This window comes from Triturus cristatus, chromosome 1_2, assembly GCF_964204655.1.
Source record: "Triturus cristatus chromosome 1_2, aTriCri1.1, whole genome shotgun sequence".
Lineage (NCBI taxonomy): Eukaryota > Metazoa > Chordata > Amphibia > Caudata > Salamandridae > Triturus > Triturus cristatus.
This window is the reverse complement of record NC_140580.1, coordinates 872,108,980-872,130,976: the sequence shown is the minus strand read 5'-3', so window position 1 is coordinate 872,130,976 and position 21,997 is coordinate 872,108,980.

The window sequence follows — 21,997 nt, the reverse complement described above, 5'->3', positions numbered from 1 at the left end:
CTCTCTCTCTTTCTTTCTTTCTCTCTCTCTCTTTCTTTCTCCTTTCTCCTTCTTTCTCTCTCTTTCTTTCTCTCTCTCTTTCTTTCTTTCTCTTTCTTTCTCTTTCTGTTTCTTTCTTTCTCTCTCTTTCTCTCTCTTTCTTTCTCTCTTTCTTTCTCTCTCCTTCTTTCCCTCTTCCTTTCTCTTTCTCTCTCCTTCTTCTCTCTTTCTCTCTCTCTCTCTCTCTTTTTCTCTCTCTCTCTCTCTCTTCCTTTCTCTTTCTTTCTGATGGGCAGTTGTGCCTTATTCATGCCTTATCTGTGAATTAAACTTGACGTTCTGGGCATAATTAGGGGCACATTTTCTCAAGGTAAATGTTGTCCTTCTGCTTTGTTACATGTTCTCAGGAGAAAGACCACTTACTTGCAGAAAAAAGATTAGTGATTCACTAAGCTTTCTTTCTGTGAATAGGCTAATTAACAACAACTAAGACAAAAGTGCTCAAATAAAATAACTTGTGTAGAGGGCCTGGATAGTTGGGTATAATTCAGACAGGATCCGGGGAGTATGTTGTGTTTATAACATCGCTGGGAGATGTCTGTGCCACTCTCTCTATGGAAACATCACAAATGACACTGCCATTAGACCAGGACACTGAAGAGGAACAATCTTGGTTCAACAGCTCTCTTTTTTGACTAGTTTTGGTGACATTTTTGAATAAGGGATTTGGTAATTAATTGTTTTAATGTTTTTTCAGGGAGTACATCTTTAAATATAGTTGACACTATGCGGTGTCCCATGTTTTTACTGACACTTACATGACACATTAGATCACCTTCAACCAACCCCCACCCCACAATCCTTGTAATGTTTGTTTACCCAGAATCACATTTTACAATCTAAAATAAGTAACCAGAAAAGTTACATGCAGTTCAATCAGATTTTTTTTTCGTATTTGCTAAACATTTATGCAACTCCACAGCTCAGAAAATATTCCCAGTACAGATCACAGCGACCCTTCCTTTAACAGTGGCAGTGGACCTTTCTTTAGACGCGCCTCATCCAAACAAAGGGGCGTGGTCTCTATAAGCGTGAAAATGCTTTATGGGGCGCTTGAAAACAAGCGTTTGCAATACAACAGTTCTCGCATTTTATAAACTTTGACCTTTCGGTATTGTAAATGACAATGCCTTTTATTATTGTATGTTTTTTAAACACATAAATAAAAGGCATTGTCATTTACAATGCCAATAGCTCAAAATCTCGCAAATGCGGGACCTATTGCATTGCAAATGCTTGTTATACTTCTATCATCTGTCTGAGCAGAGACAGGCCTTCGGCAGCTGCAAAAGACTAATGGGGAGAGTGCTGAAGAACATCTGTCTGCTCAGCGTAGACAAGATTGGGTTTATATGAAGGTGGGATGTGTAAGAGGTGAGCAGGGTGTGAAGATCTTCTGTAGCCCTCCTGGCCTTCTGCAATTTGTTGGTGGGATGGACATAGGGCTGGGAGCTAGCTGGATGGGTTCAGAATAAGAGGTGTGTGAGCGACAGGCTGGAAGATTACAGTGTCAGAGGTCCCCGGATGTAGTGTTATGAAATCATGTAGGAAGTGGCACGCTGGGCAGGTCATGAGTTTTCAAGTTTAGTGAGCAGGTGGGTTTTCGATTCTTGGCCAGACTTAGGAGAGCAGAGTGGCAGACAGAATTGAAGACATTGATGCACATTTATGAAACAATATGCATGTATAAAAATTATAAAATCATATCACTTACTTGTCAAGGCTGAATCATGAAATTAACAACCAGGCGTCTTCAGTCTGACCACATGCTGATGAGGGTGGATATGATGGTCCAGATATTCCCTCTTATAGATCTTGGTGTGACTAGTTAATATTGTCTTGCTTTTTCATTGCCTTCTGTGTTTTTCCAATTATACATGTTCAACAAGTAGCAGAAGATAAAGAAAAAACAGAAGTGATGAACCACTCACAGTTTTGTATTACTGGCTACTGCACTGTATGAGAAACAATATCAACACCATCCTCCCTTGCACAGAGGGGCAGTTTTATTAAAGATTTTATGCTGTGTTTGTGTCACAAAAGTGATGCAAATCGGTGCAAAGTCCTTATGTCCAATTTTCTTTCCAGCGCTGAACTTGTTTAGCACTGGAAATACAGTGAAAGTAACACGAAGCAGCACATAGCGCTGCTTTGCATTACTTAGTGCCAAGGGGGCGTACCATGGGTGGTGCATGAGCGTTCCCAAGGTTTCTGAAGCTAAACCCAATTTACTAAATAAAGTAGACAGGGTTTAGCATAAGAAAATAGCGTGCCTTTCAACCAGGCACTGTGAAGGAGAAATGCTTTCCCCCCCCCCCTTTATTTTCCAACTTCGCCAGTGTGCTGCTCTGTACAGCACACATTCAAGGTGGGCAAATGTTTAAAATCAGTCTAAGCATTGTATTTTGAACAGGAAGGGTATCCTTCCATGACAAAACCTATGCTTGCCTCACAGAGAACCCCTTGCACTATAGCGCGCTAGCACAGGGCAGCTCATTTCAGCGCTGGCGCTAGGGAGAGGGGAGGAGAGTGCTATATTTCAGTAAATTTGGCGTTCTCCTGCTCCCTCCATCTCATGCAGCGCAGCACAGCATTTCGGTTGCTGTGCGAGAAATCAGTAAATCTGACCCCTAGTGGTTTTTGTTATACTCTCTTTGTACAAAGATATTCTATATTTTATGACTAGAATTAAAAAAAAACTTTTTGTATTAACCTGAAATTTACTTTTGCTGCAACACTGGGCTGGTCGTACCATTTATCCTGTGATTCATCTTTTTAGTTGCCTGAGAGGTAAAGGGAAGTTAATATCAATCAAACAATTCAGTTTACATTTCCTCACCAGCTCCCCTTGCTTCCAGTCGCCTCCTTCTTCCCACTGCTGCAAGGCTGCTCCTGCCTCATAGTCAGCCTCGCCAGCCTGCCTTGTTAGCCCTCCTAAGTCCCTGTGCCCTAGGGTCAGCCCCCGAGATTCCTGTGCCCTAGGCTCCAAAAACCAGTGCCACTCTCTGTTTTATGTTCCCGCTTCCTGACTCTCCAGCACCCCTACCAGAACCTACTTAATGCAGGCCGCAGCGCGGCCGCTCGCAGCTGTAGTGCTGCTAACGCACCAAAGGCAAGTCCAACTGCGCTGGTTCGTAGCTAGACCGAGCACAGCGCAAGGAACCCTGGCCCTCCTGACACCCACAGGTACTCCACTGCAGATTTCTGAGCCCTGGACCGGAGACAACTGCAACAACTGCTTCCTCGCATCTCCTCGCTTCACAGCAGGACCATTGGCTAACTCCTGCATCGTCCGCCGACGCCACCTCTGTGAATCTCAAAGACTACAAGATGTAACACTGGGATCGCACCAACAAACAGGGAGGTGGCATCGCCTTCATACACAAGGAATCAATCCGCCGCACGGCCACAGAAGATAAAACCAAACCGATCATGGAACACCTGAATTTCCAACTCCACACTTACAACAAAATAACCATCAAGAGCACCCTCGCCTACAGACCCCATGGACCATGTACTGGCCTCTGCAACACCATCACAGACTTTATTGCCTCACTTGCCATTGATTCCAAGCACTGCATGTTACTAGGAGACCTCAACTTCCACCTGGACGATCCCACAGACACGAACTCCGCCGACCTTCTGAAATGAATGGACAACATCGGACTCACGCAGCTGACCACAGACCCCACACACTGAGCAGAACACACACAAGACCCTATCTTCACGTCCAGTAACAGAGTCAAATACAGCCAAACCACGGAACTCACCTGGTCCGATCACTCAATCGTCAACTTCAGCATCGCAGCACCACCTCGCACCATCCCAACTCTTATTTCCTCAGCTGGAGGAAAGTGACACAGAACCAATGGATGGACACCCTCAACATTGCCCAGCCATACACAACAAACCTGAAACAGGCACTCGAGAACTTCTACACCTGGATCACCAATTCCTCCAACCGAGTCGCCCCCATCAAACTAGCCAAAACTCACAGATCCACAAAACAAGCTAGCTGGTACACTTCAGAACTCAGCGCAAAGAAACGCAGCTGCAAACAACTAGAAAGAAGATGGTGCACAAGCAGAAACGACACAGACCGAGGCATCTTCAAATCAGCCCTCAACAATTGCCACCATCAACTCAAAGACGCGAAAAAGGAGGACCTTGCAGACCACATCGAGGCTAGCATCAACTACACCAAGGAACTATTCATCATCATCAGAGAGTTCTCCTGCCTCGCAACCACTGAAATCTCGATCCCTCCCTCACAGGAACTCTACCATCTACAGGAACTTCGAACCCCAACCCACTGATCTCCTCAGCCTTCCCACTCCTATGGAAACCACCCCAACCACCAACTCACCCCATGGAAACAGCTCAACACTCCAGACACCACAGTCATAATGAACTCCATCCACTCAGGAGCACCCAACAACCCATGCCCCCACGCCTCTTCAAGCCTCAGAGGCGACAAGATCAGCCACGAACTCACCACCATCCTCAACATATCAATTGCCACAGCCACTTTTATCAATGCCAGGAAACACTCTGAGGTCAGACCGCTTCTCAAGAAGCCCTCCACAGACCCCAGCGACCTCTAGAACTACCGCCCCATCTCGCTGCTCCCGTTTGCTGCCAAAGTCCTATAGAAGGCCATTAACCTTCAGTTCACCAAACACTTGGAGAGAAACAACCTGCTAGACCTCTCCCAATCTGGTCTCAGAGCCAATCACAGCACCGAGACCTCTCTGATCGCCACCACAGATGAGATCTGCACCCTACTTGACTGAGGAGAATCGGCCGCCCTGATCCTTCTTGACCTCTCCGCAGTCTTCAACACCGTTTCCCACCACCCACTCATCAACAGACTGCACCAGATCAGAATCAAAGAAGACGCACTCAGTTGGATGGAATCATTCCTCACAGGTTGCACGCAGAGAATCTGTCTCAACCCCTTCACCTCGCAACCCAAGAGCACCATCTGCAGCGTCCCTCAAGGTTCATCCCTCAGCCCAATCTCTTCAACATCTGCATGACGCCGCTAGCAGACATTGTCAGAACCCACAACATCAACATCATATTCCACGCCGACAACACCCAGTTCGTCCTCTCGCTCTCAGCAGACCCCACCACAACAAAGGCCAACTTCCACAACTGCATGAAGAACGTTGCAGCCTGGATGAACCTGGCGGCACGTGGAGCTCACACCCACCCCCTACACCTAAAGATCACACCTGCAACCTCTGCATCATCTTGGACAGCAAACTCACCATAAAACGACAGACCAACACTGTCTCCACAGCCTGCTTCCACACTACCCGCATGCGCTGGAGAATCTTCAAATGGCTCCCTACAAGTACCAGAAATACAGTCACACAAGCCCTAATCACCAGTCGTCTGGACTATGGCAACATACTGTATGCAGGTACCACCAGAGAACTCATGAGAAGGCTCAAGATGACACACAACTCAGCGGCCAGACTGATCCTCAACCTGCCCAAAAGGACACACATCACCCAGCACCTGAGAGACCTCCACCGGCTCCCAACTAGAAAAGATGCCAATTCAAACTACTGACCCATGCCTACAAAGCCCTCCATGAACAAGGACCAGCATTCATGAACCACAGTCTGAAATTCCACCCACCATCCAGAAACATTTGCTTCACCCTCGCCCTGGCACAGATACCACTCATCTGCCATAGCCACAGCGAAAGGCACTCCTTCTCTCACCTTGCCGCCAAGACCTGCAATTCCTTCCCCCTCTGAACATCTCCCACACTGATGGACTTCAGGAAGAAACTCAAGACCTGGCTCTTTCACCAGCCCAGCATCCCAGCACCTGGATACCCTCATGGGTGATAAATCGCACTTTACAAGTACCAATTGATAGATTGATTGATTAAAGTGTAGTCCATTTGGCCACACATTAAGGACCAGGAATCAGTAAGTAGGGTTAAGTTGGTTTTATTATGAATTAAGAGGCAAACTGATGCTTATAAATCTCAAAAACATATTGTAACGATACAAAATCACCACGGGAAAGCCAAAGAGTTGAATGAAATTAAATCTTAGTAGCATAAGGCATACAAGATATTCAGTTATGGCAATATAGAAGATAAGAAATAAAATTTGATGATCCGTGTACAGATTTTGACAATCCTGTCTATGCATGAATAAATGTAAAGTCGCCTTAACCAGTCTTAAACTAAAGTTGGGAAAACTGGGGAAACCTAGTTATATCAGTGATAACAGGAAAGTGTCAGCATAGTGGAGACTTAAGTAGAAGTTCTCCAAATCGAAGCAAGGCATATCATTAAGACACACAAAGAGAATAAAAGCAGAGAAGTCTGTACCCCTCAAAGTCCAAGAAAAACAGCCCTAAAGCCTAACAGTGTGTAAACACCAATTAAACCCACAGAACATTCAAGAATTCCACGTCATCAACTCCAGTAGTTTTTCACATTCTCACAGTAAAGACTAGCAACTTCACTTGATTTTCCCTTCCTCTGGTTTGAACATCATGACTACCTTTGATGTCTACCATCTCCTGAAATGACTTGAATAGGAAGGAATCTTCACTTAGTTTATTAACGCCTCTCATCGAGGAAAGTTCTCCTCCCGGACCTTACTTTCTCAAATACACAATATGCCTTGCACTGACTATGAGATCATGTGAACGCACCTACAAGGAAAGAACATTGCAGCACAAACAAAACTTTCACGTTGAAGGTTAAACATTAGAGACCAAATTCTTAAGGCCTTTGATAAACTAATCTAGTATCACAGTCAGTGTACACTTTAAATACATGATTATTGGCGCACCTAAAGTTATAGAATAAATGCAAAACATTAATAAATTAATGCAGGCATACATAAGAATAATATTCCAGTAAAGGCAGTATGCCCGAGTGTAAATGTAAACGAAAACCCCTATTTGTAATATTATAATGAAAATATTAGAGCACACATCAATATGAATGACAACGTTCTACATTGAATACACTCCAGCAGTGTGCTTGGTGCTTCACTTTACAATAATGGGCTTAAGGCACACAGTAAATATATTGTGCTAATGCACATACATATCATTATTTGGTAACATATAGGAGTGGAGCTTAAATTGTGCGTTTTCATTTTTCATAAGATATATTTTACAAATGTACCATGAAGGATTTTTTAAAGAGGATATATTTGTGATGATTGTTATTATTAATACAATGTTATTTCCAATAAATTAGGTAACTATTTGCATAGCTACTGGATTTGCTCCTTTATGCCAGAGCACATGCAGTTATTAGCATTGTCGCTGTATGAATCTTCGCCCCAAAGCCATACGGCAAGCTGTGCCCCCACTGGCCGCAGTCCCACCACTTCTAGATAACAATGCTCTCATAATGTGAATTCTCCTTGTGAATTCTAATGATATCCAATTTATTTCGGGTTTAACAGACAAACCAGATCCCACATGAACACATATCAGTACCAACCTTCCTGGGATTCATTGGTAGAAGTCAGCAAATTTCCTGAAACTTGGTCCCAGCATATTGGGAATGTTACTGGCACCCGTTGACTCCCTAGTGAAGGACCACAATCTGTGGCCAACCTCCATAGGTGCCTGTCACTTCATATCTTGCAGATCAAAGCTTGTGGCTTCTGATTTCATTTGAGCTCCCTTGTTGTGCCCACACTACAGCAATATCTTGCAGCCACTTGTTCCAGTCCAAGTTGATGTGCCTTTGCCTGTCATTACATACCATTTTACTGTTATGAGTGTTTTTGTAGCTACCAGGTTCATTCATGCAAACCACATCCATCTGGGGCTCCTCTGTCCATCAATTAGTCCCATACAGGCTTGATCATGTCTATTCAATCTTTTTAGTGCTATGCAATGCAGGAAAGAGTGACTTCTGTGTATTGTGCATCAGGCCTATCCTTGACTTGACCCATCCATTTTGAGCAAAAAGTGTCATCGAAACGCCCCTAGCGCACTTCCTGATCTAGGTTTCAACTTCTGCTAAAAACTCCTTTGTGTAATTAAATGAAGGCCACAGAGGGGTTTTGCAGCCTCTACGCAGCTGAACGGTGACTCCTGAGCTTGGAGTGAATGCAATCACTTCAAAGGCCGAAGTCTTCATCGGATAAGTTAAGTCTCAGCATTGTTTTTGGTTTAGAAATGGTTTTGCAGGGCAGGTACGCCCTGGTGGATATACTTTCAACAGCCACACATAATATGACACCTGGCATAGTTAAACCTGAGATCTTTGAATGAAAGTAGGTAGTCATACTAGACTTTGTCGTTTGCCATTCAACATGTGGCCTTACTTTCTCACAAGATAGTTTTTTCAGCGCTATTAGATTTTTGTGGTATGTTTGTGCCTAGCTTGATGGCTTATGATTATCCCCAGTCTTGTGATAATGTTCACACCATTCTATCTCTGTTTAAAGTTGAAGGGGCATATCAGCAATGAACTGCGATAAAGATCGCAGGGCGCGCTAAGTGCGATTCAGCTTAACACCGGCTATCGCCGGATCAGATCGCCGAGATATCGCGGTATTTACTACGCTTATCTCCACGGCCTATCTCCACTGTGAAATCCGGCGATAGCCGCGAAATGCAGGATTATCGCTGGGAATCCAGCGATAATCCTGCAGCGATAGGGGAATCCTTACTGATAGGGAGATGTGGATTTAGCCACTCAATCCACCTCCCATGTCAAAGATAGGTAAGTCAGGAAAAATGCAGACGTACAATAACGGCGATAACCGCCGTTAGCGCAGCTTTAAATATCGCTATGGGTGTCCTGGTCCATATTGTAAATACAGAGAAGGACAGTTAGCGTTCATTTTCAATCTGTTTTCGCAGGGAACGCCTACTTTGCATCTCATTAGAGATGCAAAGCGAGGCGTGAACAAAAATGAATCAAGGAAACACGCGCTAGCGTGTGCTTGTAAATAATGCAATATAATTATCGCCGCTTTTTGCCCAAAAACGGACGCTAAAGCGGCGATAATTATATCACCAGATCTTGATGATATGCCCCCTTGTCTTCGTATGGGGTTTTGCTCTCTGCTAAAGGTTTCAGGTCATGTACTGGAACAACAGCATTGTGTTACTTTGCTCAAATTTTCCTAATCTTGGCAGTAGTGTGCTTTGTGTAATAATGCACACAATCATAAAAGATGCCAAGTTACGGTAAAACTAACTAATATATATTGTTTTGTGATGGTTCTCATTGGGTAGTGCCTAGATGGACTCTGTCATGGATATGTGCAGAACACTTTTTGTATGGATGTGTGTGTTGAAGAACTTTACCGTCTCTCTGAAGATAATTGTCCTAAAGGCAACTCACAAAAGTCACTGTCCTCGAAGGTGACCGGTATGGTAGTGAACCTCCCTCCCTGAATCTATCTCTCCTGTAGGTGACCCTCCTTATGAGTAACCCTCAATAGGTGATCCTCCCTGAAGGTACCTAATTCCTCGTGGTTAATTTCCTGAAAGTGACCCTCCCTAAGAATAACCGTCAGAAGTTGATCCTCACCCTTGTGGTTACCTTCCTGAAGGTGACCCTCCCTAAGAGTAACCCTCAGAAGGTTACTTCAACCTTGTGGTTACCTTTCCTGATGGTGACCCTCCCTAAGAGAAACCTCAGAAGGTTACGTCAACCTTGTGGTTACCTTCCTGATGGTGACCCTCCCTAAGAATAACCCTCAGAAGTTGATCCTCATCCTTAAGGTTACCTTCCTGAAAGTGACCCTCCCTAAGAATAACCCTCAGAAGTTGATCCTCACCCTTGTGGTTACCTTCCTGAAGGTGACCCTCCCTAAGAGTAACCTTAGAAGGCTACGTCAACCTTGTGGTTACCTTCCTGATGGTGATCCTCCCTGAAGTTTATGTTTTATGGAGATGATTATCCCTAAAGATAATGCACAGTAGAGTGACACCTCTGAAGGTATACTCCCTGAAGTATACTTTTTTGACGGCGACTTACCTGGAACATAGCCTTAAATTGCCCTTCTAGATGTGAGTTGCCTTGCGTGAAATCCTTCTTGAAGATGACTCTTTCTAAAAGTGACTATCCTAAAGCTCACCATATATGGTGATGATTCTTCAGGTGACAGTCCCTAAAGCTGACATTCCTGTGGGTTTCCTTCTTGTAGGGACCACTCACTGAAATGACACTCCCTGAAGGTGCGTATGGCTAGAAACATTGTTTGTCTTCTCTTGCGCTCTGTCTCCGACCCCAGAAGTGTGCTGTAGATAGGATTGTACCCAGACTCAGTTAAAGCCATTTGATTGATCGAAGCCCACCGGCTTTATTAGAGGATTATTGATTTCCTCTCAGAGCTGCGAAAGGCACCCCTTCCTTCGCCCTTCAAGCAGCCTACTTAATGTCAGGGTTCAATCCTTTCCCAAGCACCCCGAGCCCAGGATAAAGCAGGTCGATCTGTGCACTTCCTGGGAAAGGGCTGCTCCAGATGTCCGGGGGGACCAAGCAGGGCGTCTGAGCACAATGGCGGGTCAAGCGCCCTTCACTAAACGGGGCTGTTTCAAGGCACGCTTCCTTTGTGCCCCGATGAATGTCATTCATGACGGGAAAGTGTGAGAATCTCAGGGACTCGGGCCTCGGTCTGTGCTTAATAGGCCTTTTGTGGGGTGAGTTTCCCAAGGACGAGGGATCAGGGTAATATGCAGTGCAAGGGCCCCTTTATACTGAGAGGGGGTGGACTTGGCATTTAGAGCATCCGCCAAACGCATGATTGATCAGAGATGCATTCAATTGACCCCAAGTGATCAAATTAGATTAGCACTGGCCGGGAATGGGAAAGGAATCCACGTATTGTCTTCCTTGCTTTTTGGCATAGTTAAAAGAGACATCACAGGATGGCGTTTCACCAGAAAACCAAACTCAATTTATTCTTTCGAAGCTTAACTTACGCTGAACATTTGTAGCTACGATATATGTGTTTTTTTTACGCAGAGAAATATCCTATTGAAGATGTTTTTATTATAGCTGGTGCATTTAATGTGTTTATTGCAAAGATGCATGTTGTGTGTACTAAACCTGTCAGAGCCAACTCGCGGCTTCACCCTTTGAGGTCGATAAAATGGTTATAACACGCTGTTTATTTATTCATTCGAGTTTATGATTTGTTTTCGGTGCTTTTATACGTCGAAGTTCAGCTATTTCAAAGAGTTTTGAGCCATTAGGGAAAGTGGGGTTGCTGTACTTTTCAGAGAGGTAAACAATTTTGCAGCAAGATTTATATATATTTTTTTCTTGTAAATATTTCTAGTGTATGAAGTATTAATAGCAGCAATAGTACAATAGCACCAAGACGACTAGTAATCATTGTGAAAGTATTATTATTATTTTTGTTATTGTTATAACTATTATTTGTGGAACGCTTCTTGGGAAGAAACATTAAAACAAGCATTTGCAATGCAATAAGTCTCGCATTTATGCGAGTTTGAGCAATTGAAATTGCAAATGGCAATGCCTTTTATTTATGTTTTAAAAACGAAAACAGAAATAAAAGGTATTATCATTTGCAATGTCAATAGCTCAAGCTTGCGTAAATGCGTGACCTATTGCATTGCAAATGCTTGTTTAGAGTTGGGGTGCTGCCATTAGTGTTATACCACTGAAGTCATAGGGGTTGTGTATGAATCAAGCATCATACAGAAAACAAGAGTACAGCAAATGTGCCATGCCCATTCAGCAGGAGAGTGGTGAGGCTGTGCAATGTAGCTAGTAGTGCTTTCTGTGCACTGGTGAGATAGCACACTGTCATTTGCAGACAACACATTTTCTGTTGAAATGGCCACTACATTTGCATAGGCATGTAGTTTTACTGGTAAAAATATATAGCACAGAAAAACTAATGTGCATGGATATCAGGCTTCAGTGAACATTTATAATGTTTGCATCACCAAGTAAAGTATCTCGGTTTCTTTTCATCCTACTAAAATCTCTGTTTCCATCATACTTCAGAATTACAAAAACGAACTTTATTTTTGTTTTCTTAATCACTGATATAATTAGAAATATGTGTACAGTTCATTTCTCAATATTTAAATGTTGTGTGTTAGCAAACAACTGTCATGCTCCAGCCTTTCCTTCCGTTTCCTGTACCCCACCAGGATTGTCACCTAGATCACTTTTAGCAAACCCTGCGGCAAGTGTGACGAGAGAACAACAACGTTTACATTTGCTCCTTTACCTCCTGAACTCTTGCATGATTATTTCTGTGGGTGCTGCAGGACCCCTACTTAAAGCGCCCAAATCAGTACATACAGCAAACTTCACGCCCTCACATGTCCCCCTCACCTGTGATGTGCATCTCCTTCCGGCACCACTGGATGAAGCTGGCGACGTTGTCGTGCACCTCAAAGGTTTCCAGCTGGGCCACTCTGTTGACCCTCACGCGGGCTCGCGGCAGGTGCACCTTTCCTGCCAGGGTTGGGTACTCGGCGCTGAACTCGGCCGCCACCCGCGTGATGTTGTTGGCATGCTGGCAAAACATGGAGCCCGTCTCCAGCACTTCCAGGAAGGTGTCCACGCTAATGTCCAGCTCGTAAAGGTCCTTCAGCCACTCTGCCAGGTTCTCCTTCATGGCGAAAAGGTACTGCTCGCTGGACTGAAAGGGCCGAATACTGCGCACCCCGGCGCCCTGCACCCCCAACATGGTGCCAGTAAATGGACAGATCACCTCTTATGTACCTACGTAGTAGGAGAACATTCTGAAATACCCAGTGCCTGTGAACCCAGACTTATGTTTAACAGCCTCAGTGCGCTATTGGCTTAAACGAGTAATACACACGCAATTCATCAACTGTAAGTTTTGGGATTATTTGAGCTACAGTTTGCCTGTACTAAGAGATGCGCCGTTTTCCATGGCCTGCAAAAAGTCTCCCTTTATAGCTACAAACCCCCGAGAGATGCCTTCGTTGCCATTTGACAATGTTGTGACGTTTTATTCCGCCTGCACAAGCAGCTTCCAGAAACAAGCTGTCGCCACGCCATTGTGCGAATAAAAAAAATAAATAGGAAACTGAAAGCGCGCCATGCGCGTTTTCCCTGCCTGCAGTGGGAAAAAATCATTACGACAGCCGTCTTGCAAACGATCCAGTCCAGGTGGGCAGGGCCTACAGGAGACAGGGCGGGAACAAAAAAGCAACACTTTCAATAGAAAGCGAGACTTTAGCATAAAGTGTGACGCTCGCCAATGAAAAGCATGGGCGGAGCTTCCACACCACTTCCGAAGTCGACTTGACAACAATAGATCTCGCAGAGTGAGCAGCGCATGCGCTGCGACGCTAGGTGAGACCTAAAAATACTGACTTTGGCCTTTGGAGATTTTTACCAAGCTTCACTAACACACAGACCCTGGGTATGGCATGCATAGCAGCAGATATTTCCCTTTAAATGTGGCCAGCCTTTACTCTTCCAATCTCTGAGCAGATCAGCTGTCCCTGCTGAAGCTGTGGCCTAGCAGTTGCCTAGCAGCAGTCAGATTTTTCCCCTGATTCAAGGGTCTATCAAATATATCACTATCTCACATGAAAACAATGTTGTTTCTTTATACAGTTTTGTTTGCTGTCTCAAAAAGCTCCCACAATATTTCTAAAAGCCCTGCATGAAAAACTGGCCTTGACTTAAAACTTCAGGTTGTCGACTCTCCTTAACATTCAAATGACTCATTTCTTTCCATCCTCTGAATGCCACCTCTCAACAAGCACTCTAAAATATGAACATTAGAGTGAATGGTAACCAGTGCTTATTTTGAGCCGGTGGTTTCTGGTGCTCGGCACCAGCACTTAATTGTCAATACCGGCGCATATGACAGTAAGCCACATGGTGGCACTGTCTGTTTAGTTTCTAGATGAGCACAACAGTTGTATATTCAATATACATTAAAAATAGCTAATGTCTGCCACCCAAACCAGTCTTATAGCTTTGGGGGCCTGGAATAGTCTGAATTGTCACACGTGTAGGAGTGTGGTGGTTAGTAGTTGTGTTGGTGCTGTAATTGGCAGTGCTGGCAGGGGCAATGGGTAGTGCAAGTTGCAGTGAGCTCCTGATAAGGGCTCTAGCACTTATTTGTTTTACAAATTAAGTACTGATGGTAACCAACTAGAGACCAACTTATACCGCAAACGTACTGCCTATTACATGTGCAGAATAGCCACCCTTAAATGAAGCATGCCCTACGGGAAGAAATTGAGGGCTAGATGGAATTGTAGCTCTACTAAGGATTTTCCGAGGGAACTGGACATTATGGTTAAGAGATTCATGAAATAGGCTATCCCTCATGAGTATTGAAGTGAACCACCAGTGGGGTGGCAGAGAAGACAGGCGAGAACACCTTATTTGAGAGGAAAGAGATAAAAATCAGTCACCATACTGAGTTTGAGACTCGCATGGTTACCACCTTTAACAAGAAATCATAAAGAGTATGTACGTTTCTCAGCTGGAATTTAAAGATTTTGAGGTGTGCTAATACTATAGAAAGTTTTATCACAGAGAAACCCTAGATCATATATTTTAGCAGTAGATCAATTTGGGACCGGCTGCTACATAGCGATATTTTTGCAAAAGTAGAAAACACAGGCAATTTGGGTCTTTACATACTCTATGCCTGTGGGAAATGTAAGGTGTGCATATGCAGCGACAATATGAATACATTCCCTATACCATATGGGACAGGTCAGAAGGAAATAGAGAAATTCATCATGTGCAGTAATAGTTATGTAAACTGCATACTTGCATGCCATTGTAACAAGCTTTACTTTGGCAGTACTATTCACCCAATCAGAAAAAGGATACTTGAGCATATGATCGCCAGGGGTAAGACAGAAAATCAATATCCTGTGGTAAGGCATTTTGCAGAGTTCCATTTCTCAGACCAGAATCTTTTGAGATACTCTGGGATAGAAATAATCAATCCTGATGTGCTGGGGTATGGAGCATAGATTCCTGTAATTGAGACCTAAGGAGTCACATTCATCTTAGATCTAGGGACCAAATCACTCAAGGGTCTGAATATTAAAGAGGAACTGTTGTTACATCTGGGAGAGTAGCTTCCTGGATCCTGATGTTGACATTTTCCTGTATTCTCTGTGTTGTTTGCTCTGTCATACATGGTAGATATTTTAACTGTTCTTAAATATTTTTTATGTTACAGGAGACAATGGAGGGACTCTCAAGTGAGAGGTGTTTGGTACCCACTACCCTTGTCTTTGAGAAACTACTTCACTGGTTTCTGTGTTGCAGTGCACATAACGTTCACTTTTTTGTATTTACATTATATCAAACATTGCCATGTAATGTGCAGTTCTAAGGATGTTTCCATTAATTAATTTGTTATTTCGGTTGTTTTGTGGCACAAAGTATGTCCCTGCTCTTGTTTTCATTATTTAGCCTTTAGTGTCAAGATATACCCTTGGTTTTACCAGAGAATTGTATTGTCAAGTGGTATGATGTAATGTTGCCTGATTCAACATCATCCCATGACTAATTAGAAAGCCCCATTTAGACATTATCTTGCTTTGCTTTGTTTCATTTTCTGATAAATTGTGGTAAACTCTTGAAGTATGATGTGTGTGTAGCTATATTGGACCTTTCAGGTCAGGAGGTACATTTGTTCATAAATATTATGATATCTATAATGTTTGCAATTTGCATGGATATTTTTGCGTTTGATTTTTCACGTTTCACCATCATTTTCATACTTATACATCCAGTCACATAGCCACTCAGATACTCATGCACCCACTCACACACCCATTCAGGTACTCATGCACCCACTTACAGACTCACTCTGAGAGTGACGCACCCATGTACAGGCCCTCTCAGAGGCTAATGCACCTACTTAGAGACCCAATCATAGACTCACATATGTTTTCACAGTCCCACTGAGACACTCATACACCCGCTTACACACTCACACACTCATACACCCACTCACACACCCATACAGTCACTCCCACACTCAGTAAAAGACCCTTTCAGAGACTTATGGACTCAGTCAATCACTCATACACTCAGAAACTAACACACCCACTCACAAACTCAGTCAGATATACACGCACCCACTCACTCACCTAGTCAAGGCTCATGCATCCACTCACAGACCTACCCAGACATTAGTCCTCCCAGTCACAGGCCCACTCAGACACTCATGCATGCACCCATTTCCTCACCCACTCAGAGACTTATGCTCTCACTCACAGACCCATTGAGACACTCAAACACCCACTCACAGATCCACTCAGACATTCATGCATCCACTCATGGTCCCACTCAAACACTTACACAACCATACAGTCACTCACACAGCCACTCATAGACCCTCTCAGAGACTTATGCACCCAGTCAGTTATACACTCAGAGACTCATGTACCCACTCACAGTCACACTCAGAGACCCACACACCCACCGACAGAACCACTCAGACACTCACGCTGCCAGTAATAGACCCTCTGAGGGACTCATGCACTCACTCACAGATGCACTCAGACACTCATGCACCCACCATGCACCCACTGACAGAACCACTTAGACAGTCATGCTACCAGTCATAGACTCACTGAGAGATTCGTGCACTCGCTCACAGATCCACTTAGACACTCATATACCCACTCAATCACTCACTCAGACACCCACTTAGACACTCATGTTTCCACTTACAGATTCAGTCAGTTATATACTTATAAATGCACAAAGGCACTCATGAACCTACTCATAGATTGAGTGAGAAACGTATCCAACCAACCAAAGATCCATTGCGACACTGATGCACTGAGGTAGTCACGCAATTTGTTATAGAAGCATTGATAGACTGATGCACCGTCTTACAGATTCACTCAAATGCTTATACAGTGAATGAGAGACTTACTGATACTGTGATGCATGCAGATATAGATGACACCGAAAAAGTTATACACTTTGTTATAGAGATATTAAGGGAGTTGTACATGCTTTTATACAGTCATTTAGACAATAGTGTCTTTAGTCTGTTGCTTATAATCCATTTTACAGTTATAAGTTTTGAATGAGGTAGTGGCTATTGAATGTCTGCTTTTGTTTTGTCATTTGTCATGTATTCGCGGTGATCGTGGCTACCGATATCACCACAGCACCCGGCATCATCCAGAAAATGGAAAATCGGTTCAAAAGTTTGTTTTTATACAAACTCCCTTTTACAGGGATGTTATAGTTAGGAATTAGCATTTAAAAAACCATAGCAATTCACTGAAAAAAACAAAGGTTACAGGTCCATTATAGTTAGGAAATAGAATTAAAAAAAGGTAGAAATTCACTGAAAAAACTAAAGGTTACGGGGTGTTATAGTTAGGCTGACATTTCACTCATACAAAACCAGAGACATTCAGCAGTTAAAGTTAGCTGAGCTAACTATAACTAACGCCCCGCAATGCACTGTTTATGACCTCACATATTACATCACTCATGTCATGGTCAGTAACATCACCGATGATTGTGAGAAGTTGGCCTGGTATATGCTGTCCACTAATTAAAGTGGGCACCTTGCACCAGTCCAAACGACCCTTATTGATGATTGGTTCAAAGATAACCTTTATTGAAAGCTATCCTAGTGGTAGCTATGGAGAGCAGCCTTCAGGCTAAGTCTTGAAGGAAAGTAATGCAGCTTGTTTTACCAGATCAGAACCTCCTGAATGATTAAATGAAAGGAGAATCACACAAGTGTTATATAAAAAATATGTATTTATTACTAAACCCTCTATACTAATCTCTATATGAGATTAGAGCACAAAGCACACAATACTTAATCAATAGAACAACAGTAAATAGCACAATACACAGCGGGCTCTAGGGGGAGACCGAACCATATACTAAAAAAATGGTATAACAACAATGACTTCAATAGACACAGGGCCTAGGGCACATAGAATCACTGGGACCCCAAGGAACTACCCAAAGGAGTGACAAAGGAAGCCCACAGAGGACGGGTGCAGTGTGGGAACACAGATGCGAGCTCTGTACAACTCTATGGGAAAGTCGCGGTTGGAAAATTACAGTTTAAGGACACTTAGAGAGGACTTCAAGCAAACCCTTTGGAACATAGAAGGTTCTAAGGCCAGCACCCCTGTGAGTACCGAGGCACCCGTTTTACCTATCCCAGAGGAGCCGGGTGCATTGGGGTCAAGTGGTGTCGGAAACCCTCGTTGTTTTCAATGGCGTGATGCGAAGAAGTGCTGCTGCTGGGAAGATGAAAAGTGTCCGGTGGAATCCAAGCCTGGATCCGAGGTGAGAAGAACCTGAAAGCAGAGGGAACAGAGTCTGGTTCACTTCAGGGTGGCCAGGGGCTCAATAGACGAATGCCCACCAATGTCGCGTGCTTCAGGTGTGAAGATAGGATGCTTGACTCTGCAGTTAAGGTGACCAGGAGACGTTGACGATGATCAAAATCCAGAGGAGAGCTGTTCCACAAAGGATGTCGAGTACTGGGGGGTCAGTGTCCGGATTAAACACCAACAAGCCTTGGATAAGGCAACCCACGTGGGCAGAGGAAACAGGTTACGGTGGGGACCAGCAAGGTCCAGGAGACTCTCCAAGCTATGGGGAGTCAGGGCACATTTGGAGCAACCAGGGAAGCCCAAGACAAATCTAAGTGACCCTCGCCAGGACCCACAGGCCAACGGACCAGGGATTGCGAAGGGACCTCAAGCGGAATCACAAAGCACCAGCCCACAGAGCACTCCTGGAGTGGAGGCTGGTGATCTTCTGTGGAAATGCTGCTCGGGTCGGGACTACAAGTAGTCCAAAGCACAGCCTCAGGGATCACCAAAAAGCATATGCGGCTGCAAAAGTACATGGTGCACTGGGGTTCGGGTTGCACGGTCCCCACGAGGGATACTGGTCCAGGATTGCTGAGAGAGCAGATCGACCTCAGGGACACTTGGGAACCCACCTCCTGTGTTGCAGAAACCTTCAGAGTCCTCAGGAGCTCGGGAGATGCAAACCGGTCAGATGCGTTTAGGTGCCTGCTGCTGCAGGGGAGTAACTCCTTTACTCCAAGGAAGATTCTTCTGTCGTCCAGCGAAGTGTAGACCATTGAAGTACCTGGTTTCTGCTTGCAGAGTTTAGTCCAGGTAAAATCCAAAGTCCTGTAGTCAAGTTTCCCACTTTATACCCAGGGAAGGGACTGGGCAGAGAGGTGGCTACACCCATGCTCAAGCTCGGTTCAGCAGCAGGAGGGCAGACTCGTGTCTGTGGCTGGCAGCATCCATTTTGTGCTGCCCAGGTTGAGAAAGCTGGTACAGGGTAGACCGGTGACCCACAGTAGTGGTTCTAGAAGGGAGGAATCATACCTCCCACACCAGTTACTGGTGTAGAGGTATGAATCCAAGGTGTTTCACACCAAACACAACATGTTTCTAAGCAGCCACTTTAAAGTTAGCATTTACCGCGAGGTTATAATGCACTTAAATATATATGGTTGGCTGCATCACAGACAACCCCGGAGAATAGATTCCGAAGGCTGCAGAGGGGCCCTACTCATGCAGGGGCACCCTCTAACACAAAACCCAGCATCCTGCCTTCAGGATTGATAAGGCATGCCATAGGGGTGATTGATAGGTTTATATGTGCAGTGATTTAGAATAGCTATAGGGAACCTACATCTAAGTAAGGGGTGCATGCACCACATTACACAGACTGCAATTTGAATGGTCTCTCAGGGGTGGCACAATGCATGCTGCAGCCCCTGGGAGGCCTCTAGGTGACCTATGTCCTGGGTAAATGGTGTACCATATACTGGGGACTTATAAGGGTACCCCAGAATCCAATCTGGAGTGTACCTAAAGTACATGCAATCAATATAGAGGAGAAAGCCGATAGACTGGGGTCCTGAATAGCAGGATCCCAGTCAGACTAAGTCTAAAACAGTGATACATCAGCAAAAAGTAGGGGTAACCATAAGAGACAGTACCTACTCTCCTACATTCAACACTGATGACCTCTCAAATGTTTTTACTGATAACATCTCCAGTGAATGTGAGTGTTTTAAAAATGTTTATGAGTGTTAAATATATATACCAAGGTATATTGATAAATGATAAATCAGTGGGTGTATGCGTGCCTGTATTGATGTAGGTGCATGACTGACTGTATAGGTGAGTGGTTAGGTGTCTTAGTAAATATATGGGTCACTGACTAGGTTGTCTGAATGTATGCAGGCAGGGAAACAGAACACATATTGCTCCCACTCCAATGTAGCAGCATAAATAGCTGCTCCCTCCAGGCGGGAGTAATGTCGGCACCGGACCATGTTGGGGCACCACCTATATTAAAGGCAGGGCCCTGAGAATGGGTTCCCCGGTGCCCTTAATACATTTCGGGGAGGAATAAAGTACGGCTCCAGGGGATGAGGTCCCTTTATAATTTCATGCAGTGCACCGGGGGATGGGAGTCCCAGGGCCTAACAAGGCTCTGGGATGGGGGCGCACACATTATTTAATTGCAATCATTGAGGTGTTGAGCCTCTCCTAAATTTGTTCTTTTTCTCAAGTCAGACAAGCCAGCACAGGTGAAGGACCCCACCTAGGCGGGGGCGAATGCCCGAGGTGTTGTTATAAACAATGCACTTGTTTCCCCTCCCTGTTTGGGGCACCTATGCACTAAATCGTTTTTGACCAATGTACTATGCTTTGAACATGATGTACTATATGTTCAATATGATTAAATATTCAGAATATGCATAAGAAGTATTTGCAATTGATTTATCAGGTGATGTTTGATATTTATATAATCATTGTGTTTCCACTGGACCTCTATGAGTGGGCTTACAGCATGGATTCTGCCATCCATAGGAGTAGCCCTCCAACCCTGTTGCAGGCCTGCCACTGCAGTGCCTGCTCATGCAGTTTTAAACTGTCATGTTGGCCTGGCAAGTGTCCTGACTTGCCAGGTGCAAACATTCCCCTTTATTGCATTGAAGACAACCCTGAGGTAGGCCCATGGTAGCCACATGGACAGGGTGCAGTGTACTTAAAAGGTAGGATATGTACAGTTGTGTTTGACATGTCCCAGTAGTAAGATATGGCTTATATCACTTTTTGCCACAGCAATGCCTGTTTCTCCCATAGGTGACATTGGAGCTGCCTGGTAACCTTGTACCAGTGTATCTTCCAATTGGGAGTAGATTGAAAATTGGAGTTTGGTCTCTTTAGACTCACAATTTAAAAAATACATCTTTTATTGAAGGTGGTTTCTAGATTATAAGTCGGAAAATACCAGTTTTAGAAAGTTGCCATTTTCTTACTTAACCATTCGGTGCCCCCGCCTGCACCTAGAATGCATGTCTGGGTTGGATGACAGTTTGGCTTTGTGAATTCCCTTTAGACAGTCACACACACTGGGAGCTGAGTTATAGCCTGCATATCCTGCTGCCCCATCACTGGGCTGATGAGCCTTCCTGATCTAGAGAGGTGGGAGGAGCTGACACTTGCATCTGAATAGGGCTGTGCCTGTCCTCACACAAAGAAGTTGCCTCCCCGTGTAGTGTGTCTGGCGCCAGTGTAAGGTAGAGCGGGGTCTTGTGCACTACATAGACCTTTCTTTGAGGGTTGCCTACTTCAAAGGCTGAAAGTTGTATAAGTACTAGACCTCACCATAGATTAGGAACACTTCTGAACTGAGGACAGTCTATCAGTAAGAAGAGCTGTTGTGCTGTCAGGAGGGACTGCCACTTTGCTGTTTGCTTTGCTGTTCTGGCCTGCTGCTTGCTGCTTCTGTACTGGAAGTGAAAGGACTGGACTTTGCTTTCTACTTCCTTTGCTTTCAAAGTTTCTCCGAAAGCTTGAGGTGAGTTTGCCTCCTGTTGGAAGTCTCAGGGCCATCAAAGACTTCACTGGTAGCACCTGGGCTCATATGCTGAGAGCCCTACTTGCCAAGTGCTGCCAACTCCAA